Source organism: Asparagus officinalis, chromosome 5 (genome assembly GCF_001876935.1).
Source record: "Asparagus officinalis chromosome 5, Aspof.V1, whole genome shotgun sequence".
Classification (NCBI taxonomy): domain Eukaryota; kingdom Viridiplantae; phylum Streptophyta; class Magnoliopsida; order Asparagales; family Asparagaceae; genus Asparagus; species Asparagus officinalis.
In genome coordinates this window covers 81,156,626-81,164,767 of record NC_033798.1, presented here as the reverse complement: position 1 = coordinate 81,164,767, position 8,142 = coordinate 81,156,626, and the positions used below count along the sequence as shown (strand labels likewise).

Genomic DNA, 8,142 nt, shown 5'->3' with positions numbered 1-8,142 from the left:
ATTATAAGTATAACACGTTATATCGTAAGTATAGCACGTTAAATTGTAAGTATAGCACGTTAAATTATAAGTATAACACGTTATATCGTAAGTATAGCACGTTAAATTGTAAGTATAGCACGTTAAATTATAAGTATAACACGTTATATCATAAGTATAGCACGTTGACCTGTAAGTATAGCATGTTGACTTGTAAGTATAGCACGTTAAATTATAAGTATAGCATGTTAAATTGTAAGTATAACACGTTATATCGTAAGTATAACACGTTATATCGTAAGTATAGCACGTTGACCTGTAAGTATAGCACATTATCCTGTAAGTATAGCATGTTATCCTGTAAGTATAGCACGTTATCCTGTAAGTATATCACGTTGTACTGTAAGTATAGCACGTTAAATTGTAAGTATAGCACGTTATCATGTAAGTATAGCACGTTATCATGTAAGTATAGCACGTTACACTGTAAGTATAGCACGTTATACTGTAAGTATAGCACGTTATGCTGTAAGTATAGCACGTTATCGTGTAAGTATAACATGTTATCATATAAGTATAGCACGTTATATCGTAAGTATAGCACGTTATCATGTAAGTATAGCATGTTACCATATAAGTATAGCATGTTATTATGTAAATATAGCACGTTATCATTGTAAGTATAACACATTATCCATGTAAGTATAGCATATTATTATGTAAGTATAGCACATAGATTGCAGTCCATCGATAACCTGTCGATCATCAATGGTTGACTTGTGACCATCGATGGTTAAAGGCTAAAATCTACAACTCATGTTGATGTTTGCATTATTTCGAGTCGTCACTTATTTGCACCCGTTTATTCCTAAAATATATCATCTCACAAACTCATTAGTACCAAATGAAAGTTTGTTGTTGATCAAACGGAGACATTGTCAAATTATCATTCAATAAGTACTCCAGCATTTATCAAAGCATAAACCACAGTGTGTGTAAAAATCAATAGCCTATTGGATTGCTCATATATCATCCGAACATTCATCATTCATTTTTTGTTAAACATTTCCTCCAAATTTCACAACTCTACCCTTAACCTTACATATTTTTTTCAACAACACTGATGAGAACCAACAAGATGAGGAAAGTTAAGTATGGCCCTCGACCCTCACATCCAAAACATCGCCCGGTCGTACGCCATCGCGGCCTCTTCCGCCGTCTCGAACATCCCGAGCCAAACCCAAGCCCCATTCTTCCCGGGATCTCTCATCTCGGCAGCAAACTTCCCCCGTGGCCGCTATCTCACCCCTCTATAGCGCCTCTCCACCGCTGCGGGAGCTGCCGCATCAGCCTACACTCAGGGCCGGTTCTGAGATTTTAGGGGCCCCGTGCAAAAATTAAACCAAATAAACTCTTCAGAAATTCAAAATGTATTAAAATTCAATGCTAAATAACTAAATTCCATTAAAATTTGAGAATTTACCAGTCATCTTATCATCAACCCCAGCATAATAGGAGTCATTAGAGGAGTAAGAGAACCCAACTCCTGCTGGTGTCTCCAAATACAACATATTAATGAAGGCTATAATGGGAATTTAAGAGAAATATTTAAGGGGACCCACATATGAAAGTATACTTGGGTGTAAAGATAAATACAAAAAAAGAGTTGGGTTTAGATATACAAGTAATAGTAGGTGGGTTTAAAAATAAAGTGGAGTAAACAATTGGGCCTAAAAACAAAAACCCCTATAAAAATATATCACTCCCCTGACAAAATATCAAAAACATACAAAAGGCACATCGCCAAAATACTAGTGGGTTCGGTGGAAAAGTGCATAAGCCAAATGAGGGACTCTTTGCTAATTAGATCCTCCCTCATGATCGCCCGTTGATACATCATGCCATACAACTTATCAATCATTGTAGTAATCATGAACTTGATGCACAATTCGGCATGAGCTAATCATGCAATAACTCCGTCCCTCACCTCTTCTAATAAGCAATACATGATCACTGTTGGATAGAGAATTCCTAGTCTATTTTGGTAACATGAGGTTATTAGGATTCCTAATCTATTTTGGTAATAGGTTATTAGGATTCCTAATTTGATTTGGTTTTGGTTTAGAATTCCTAGTATGTTTATGATTTTAGGATTTCTATATATATGGAACAATTAGAAGAGAGAATTGGTGGAGAAGAAAAATTGGGGATATTTGGAGCACAGAAAAGAGGTATTTTCTGAACTATTTGTTTAGGGTTTTGTTTGGAGAGATTAAGAGCTTGTTGGTGAGATTAGTTTGTTCCTTCGAGTGATTTGTAATCTCAGTTTGTACTCTTTCTCTATTAGTGAAAACCCCATCCCCTTCTAGCCCCGTGGACGTAGGCAATTGCCGAACCACGTAAAACTATTATGTTTGGATTTGTGCCGTTGTTTTGATTTGTTTGGCCTTTATCTTGACGTTTGTTTGATTTGGTTCTCGAAGCACGCCCGTTTGGTTGTCACGCTTCCGCGGCGCGCACAACAATCACAAACTCTACCAATTGCATTAGCATCGTTTGAGAAAACTTTCGACAATCGTTTCGTCACATCCAATCCTTCGATCATAGCTGAACAAACTCTTGAAGGTTGCAGAAAATAAGAACCAGGAAATCAAGAAGTCACAAGGGAGGGACCCATGGACATCGCAGCTCAAGTGGCTGTATAGTTGTTTGGCCCCTTGTTCTTTCCCAATTTTCACACATTGATTAATCCAACAATCAATTTTTAACTCTGCTTTTCCTGTAGACTTGGATGGCCTCTAATGACTTCAAGATTCCCTTTTCCGATGCCACCTAATCCGTAGTGTAGCTTTAGAAGTTCATGAACAACAAGCTTGTCCCGCAAGAATAAAGAAATAGGTAAGTAATTAGAATTCACTGCAATTCAATAAACAAACAACATAAAAGATTTAAAGAAGATTTCGTACTCTAGTTTGAAACCCAAAACACCATCCTCTTTCCTCACTTGGATCCGAAATTAACATTAAAATGAAATAAGAGATGAAAATTTTGGATGGAGAAGCGTGACCATTTATAGCCTGATCTTGGGGTAGATAGCTAAATTGTGCGCGTGAGTCAAAGAGCCCGTGATCTCCAAAAACGATCATACCCTGCTGAGCTCTTTCAGCTCACATTGTACTGTTCTCTGGCTTTTATAGCTTCTTACAAGCAAAGCACATGTGAACTGTAGTTACTGTACTATGTACTATTTACTTAAAAGCAAAAAAAAAAAAGATTCCCGCTATGAGGGTGAAAGAGCCAAAACGTTTCATTCAAGGGACCTATCTGCAACAACAGAACTACAGGGTTCACCCGCAATTCAGCGACAGTGCGGGGGTCTATCAGCAATTTACTCTAGTTCTAACTCCTGCAACAGAGCAGGACATCGAGCATCAAAACAAGCCACATGCCTTTGAGATCTGCTGTCTGTGGCCTTTTGACTTTACACGTGTTTTAGCTTGTTGATAAGTATGCTCACAAGAATACATGTTCATATAAATTCTTGAATATATAAAATATGTTTAGTTCAAACAAACCTGAGGCCACCCATTATGCAACCTCGCATTTCTAACCACTGACAGAATAGTTTCAACTTTTTCAAATGCGTTAGAAAACGCAATGGTTTCCTTAAGTCCAAATTCTATGATCGAAACTTAGGGGAAAAAAATCTTAATAACGGTTTCTGAAAATATATAAGACCCAAAAAAGATCCTGCCATGCCGAGAACAAAGATATCTACTTCTCTATATTTGTAGGAGGATCCTTGATGTGAGAAATTGTTCTATAGCATGTTCCTAATATGTTTTCTAATTTGTTTTGGTAACATGTTATTAGCATTTCTAATCTGTTTTGGTAATAGGATTCTAAATCTATTTTGGTAATAGGTTATTAGGATTCCTAATCTGTTTTGTTTTTTGGTTTTAGAATTCCTAGTATGTTTTTTGTTTTAGGATTTCTATATATATGGAACGATTGGAAGAGAGAATTGAGCAGCGAAGGGGATATTTGGTGCATAGGGGATGTTTGGTTCGCTATTATAAGGGGTGGAAAACTCAGAAAACCCCTCCACGTCAGATTTTTAGCCATCCACGTCAGCTTTTTTTGTTTCCGTCCATTTCTTTGTGCCGCTTTGGTTCGCTCGAATGGAAGAGGGAAAACTCTGCTGAAATCGCCGCCAACTAAGATTTTTCTCTCTCTCCGATTTCCTTCCCCAACCAAGTGAAATTGATAAAAACTCTGTCACGTCAGATTTTTTTCCTTCTCTGCTTTGTTTACAAAAGTTTTCTTTTTTTTCCTATGCGAACCAAACACAAGAAAAGTAAATACATTGGTTTCCCACCATTTTTTATGTGCGAACCAAAGCAAAACAATCTATTTCTTGGAAAAATTTGAAAAACTCAAAACTTGTGTTTCTTTACATGGAATTGCATTTCTCTATATCAAAGAAACGAACCAAACAGCCCCATAGAAAAAAAAAGATTTTTTTTAGCTATTGGTTAGGGTTATTGTTTGAGAGATTGAGAGCTTTGTTAATGAGATAAGTTGATTGGTTTGAGTGATCTTGTAATCTCAGTTTGTACTCTCCTTCTCTATTAGTGAAAATCGCATCCCCTTTTGGCCCCGTGGACGTAGGCAACTTTCCGAACAACGTTAAAATTGGTTGTTTGTGTTCGTGCCGTTATTTTGAATTGTTTGTGGCTTTCTCTCTCGGCGATTGGTTTGATTTCTCGAAGCACATCGGTTGATTGGCTTCCGCCGCACATAACAATGTAAAAGTGTTCTATTATTTGCAGATTATTAAACAAACGACATGAATAAAAAATAATTGCATGCTACGACACATGTTCGTGTTATTAGGTACAAAATAAAATAAACATCTCACAAATACATGCCGCGGTTTTCGAGATACATTTTCATGTATAGAAAGGCCTTCTCAATGCATGCTCTACCTATACTTAGGACTCATATCACGCTGCATTTATGAGACACGAAACATTGACGCAATCTGACAAAAAAAAGTTACAAATTTTGTTACAATGAGCTCTCCTTACTAACACGCAATTGCCGACAGATTGTAAATTTAGTTACATATCACACTTTCACACTGATAGCTTTTCTTCTATACTTCCAAAATACAGCCATCCTCCATCCATTGATGATGAATGTTTTCAACCTTTTTAGCTTTTGACAATAAGAAGTATATTTTCTTGTTCTAGTATATTTTTATGGGTTTTTACATGAAGATAATCTTAACTTTTGTCTAAATTATACTTACCACTTTTAACCAAAATCACATACATGTGCTTATATATTTGCAATGTCACTTGTTTCACTATTCAGTTTAAAAAATTTCTATAATGCTTATTTAGGTGGAGGATATGGTGGAGAAGATGGAGGAGGAGGGAGAGAGGGAGAGGAGATGGAGAAAGAGGGAGGGGAGGGGGAGGGGGGGGGGGCATAAATGGGCATTTTTAGGAAACAAAATACTGAATATACTAAAATAGGAAAAACACCTCATGGACCCAAAAATGGGACAGATAGAGGGAGACAGATGAGGTGTCCCCCTCTGATTGCATAATGAGCTGGTAATGACCAGCTCATTATGCAATTAAGGGGGGACACCTCACCTGTCCCCCTATCTGTCTCATTTTTGGATACCTGTAGAAGCACCCCTAAAATAGATATGCTCAAGACTTAAGTGTAATAAGTGCTCAAGTGTAACAAGTGCTAGCACTTGGCAGTGGATTCAAGTGTAACAAGTGCTATCAGGTTTCCACCTGTATAATGTTAATGAGACTACTCTCTTCGAAATTATGCTCTCACGCTAAGAAATGAAATTTTTTATTAACTAAATAGAACTTTGATGCTTTATAATCACTCCTTTAGCATTTATATACTCTTAGTTGTATTTCATAGCATTTATATGCCCTGAGTTGTTAGAAATTGGAAAATTAATACCCTTTGTTATGCAAACTTGAAATTTATCCTAATTATAGTTTTAAAATAGAGAATTTAGAAATACTTGGTAATGAATTCAACAAAAAGTCATAAAATTAGCATATGAATGTTATATATGAATTATTGGATAAAAAAATCATATTTGTAAAACAGAGGGTATTAATGTGCTAATTTTGAATTACTCAGGGTTTATAAATGCTAGGAAATACAACTAAACATATATAAGTGTTAAAAGAATGAAACTATATAGTATTTAAGTGCTATTTAGCCTTTTTTTTATCTAACCCGTCGAAGTCAGGGTTGTGGATCTTCTATCTTTAGTTAGATTTTGCTGGGAAGGGAAAAGCTAGAAGACAAATTCTATGAGCTCTATTTATATTTATCTATGCTACTATACAAAAATCAAGTGAGACAATCAAAAAATTATGGGAAAAATGTTTCAAGGCCCCAAAACCAAAAATCGGATGTGGCCCAGCCCCCCCAATTATCTGCCTTAGCCTTCAGCCCCAAAAAATTGCGAAAATTAATTCTAGCTTTTTTCTAATAAAAGGACATTTCACATTCAAGCAATTTGTTGTGTACAGCTAAGCATTCCTTTTCCTTGAGGATGAAAGAATGACTTAGTGGATTGATCTGAAGGTTCCTTGTTGTGTACAGCAATTTGGTTTTTCTCTGGAGAGTAACTCTCGCAAATCAGAGACCCGAGGACAATTCTTCATCGGGGATGAAACCCCCTGTCCTTGGATGGGCGAAATTGGTTCTTGTTGACATTAATGAAATTAGGGTTTTTTTCAACTGTCTACAGCCCTTTTGCACCTGAAATCCCCTCAATTACTCATCAACTCCTCATAATTGCCTTCATTACTGTCCTCATAACTTTCAACCACCCCTAATAGCCGCCAATGACTTGATTTGCATGGTGTCTTTAGGCGAGAATGCCATATTCGTGAAGCTAAGTTCGACAACAAGCTTTGATGAACTCCAATTTGATGTGTCTGAAAGATTGAAAGTACCTAAAGAAGCTTTATCCTTTATATTTAAATCTGAGAGGCACCCCAACCTCAGTTTTTCAGTTGACAACGATGATGATTTGAAGTGCATGTTGGAGCACAATCGAAATATTGGTTGTACGGAGATTCACATGCAAGCTGCTGTTAATGTAGAGTGTTCCACTTCAAGGAAAAATCAGATTAGGGAAATGTAAGTAATTAATGAACTCTTTATAACATTGGGTTTTGTGTGATGTAAACATTGTTATTTTTTTCTTCAACTTTCAACCATCCCTTATGGGCATCAAATCCCTCAATGTAAGTTATTAATGATTTGTAAGTAAACAATGAACTCTGTCAGGAACAGGTCTATGTGTGATGATAAGCCAATTGTGATTTCAGGTTTCGATGCTAACTTGGGAAAAAATAGTTGTCATCTCTGATGGTTAGATGTTAACTCTTCATCTTACAGGTTAATTTTCCAAGAGATATGTTAACCTTTACATGAACATGTTAATTGTCGTGGGAACATGGTTAATTTTACACCCAGTTAGTTAACTTTTGTTGTACTATGTTACCTTTGGTCCTACTGCTGTTAACTTAAATTATCAGAAGATAATATAACATATTGTGCATGATATCTCACTGGTTGATTAATTTGTGCAGTAGTGATGCCTCTTTGAATGCAGAATATAGTCGTCCTCCTCCAGGAAATGCATCCAATTCAGAGAGAATCCAAAATGATTTCCCGTCTGGTGAGGTTGTAATGAGAGCTGATGATATTCTCAACAACACTTCCAGCATTCCTCAATAATGGGGGTTTAGTTACCCCATTAGTCGGGTGTAACAACCCACTAAAGCCACTCCTTAAATCGTGGGTGAAGAACAGCTTCGAAGTTGTTATGATCACGTTTGAATGAGTCAGAACCTTGACCTGCGTTCTGGCGGTGATTGAGCTGTGTTGGGCAGCGACTGACGGGCTGCGTTGGGCAGTGATGGATGAGCTGCGTTGGCAGCGGTTGATAAGCTGCGTTGGGCAGTGATGGAGCTGCGTTCGAGCTGTGCTTGGCAGCGATTGGAGCTGCGTTGGAGCTGTGCTTGGCAGCGATTGGAGCTGCGTTCGAGCTGTGCTTGGCAGCGATTGGAGCTGCGTTCGAGCTGTACTTGGCAGCGATTG

The 8,142-nt window shown here is 37.2% G+C and overlaps 1 long non-coding RNA gene across 1 annotated transcript; it reads right to left on the bottom strand.

Annotated features, from left to right (window-relative positions):
* LOC109839871 lies at positions 976 to 1,552 on the bottom strand. The gene is made up of 2 exons (XR_002246755.1): positions 1,463 to 1,552; positions 976 to 1,348 (listed from the first exon to the last, which is right to left on the bottom strand). It is a non-coding gene; the product is annotated as an uncharacterized LOC109839871 (long non-coding RNA).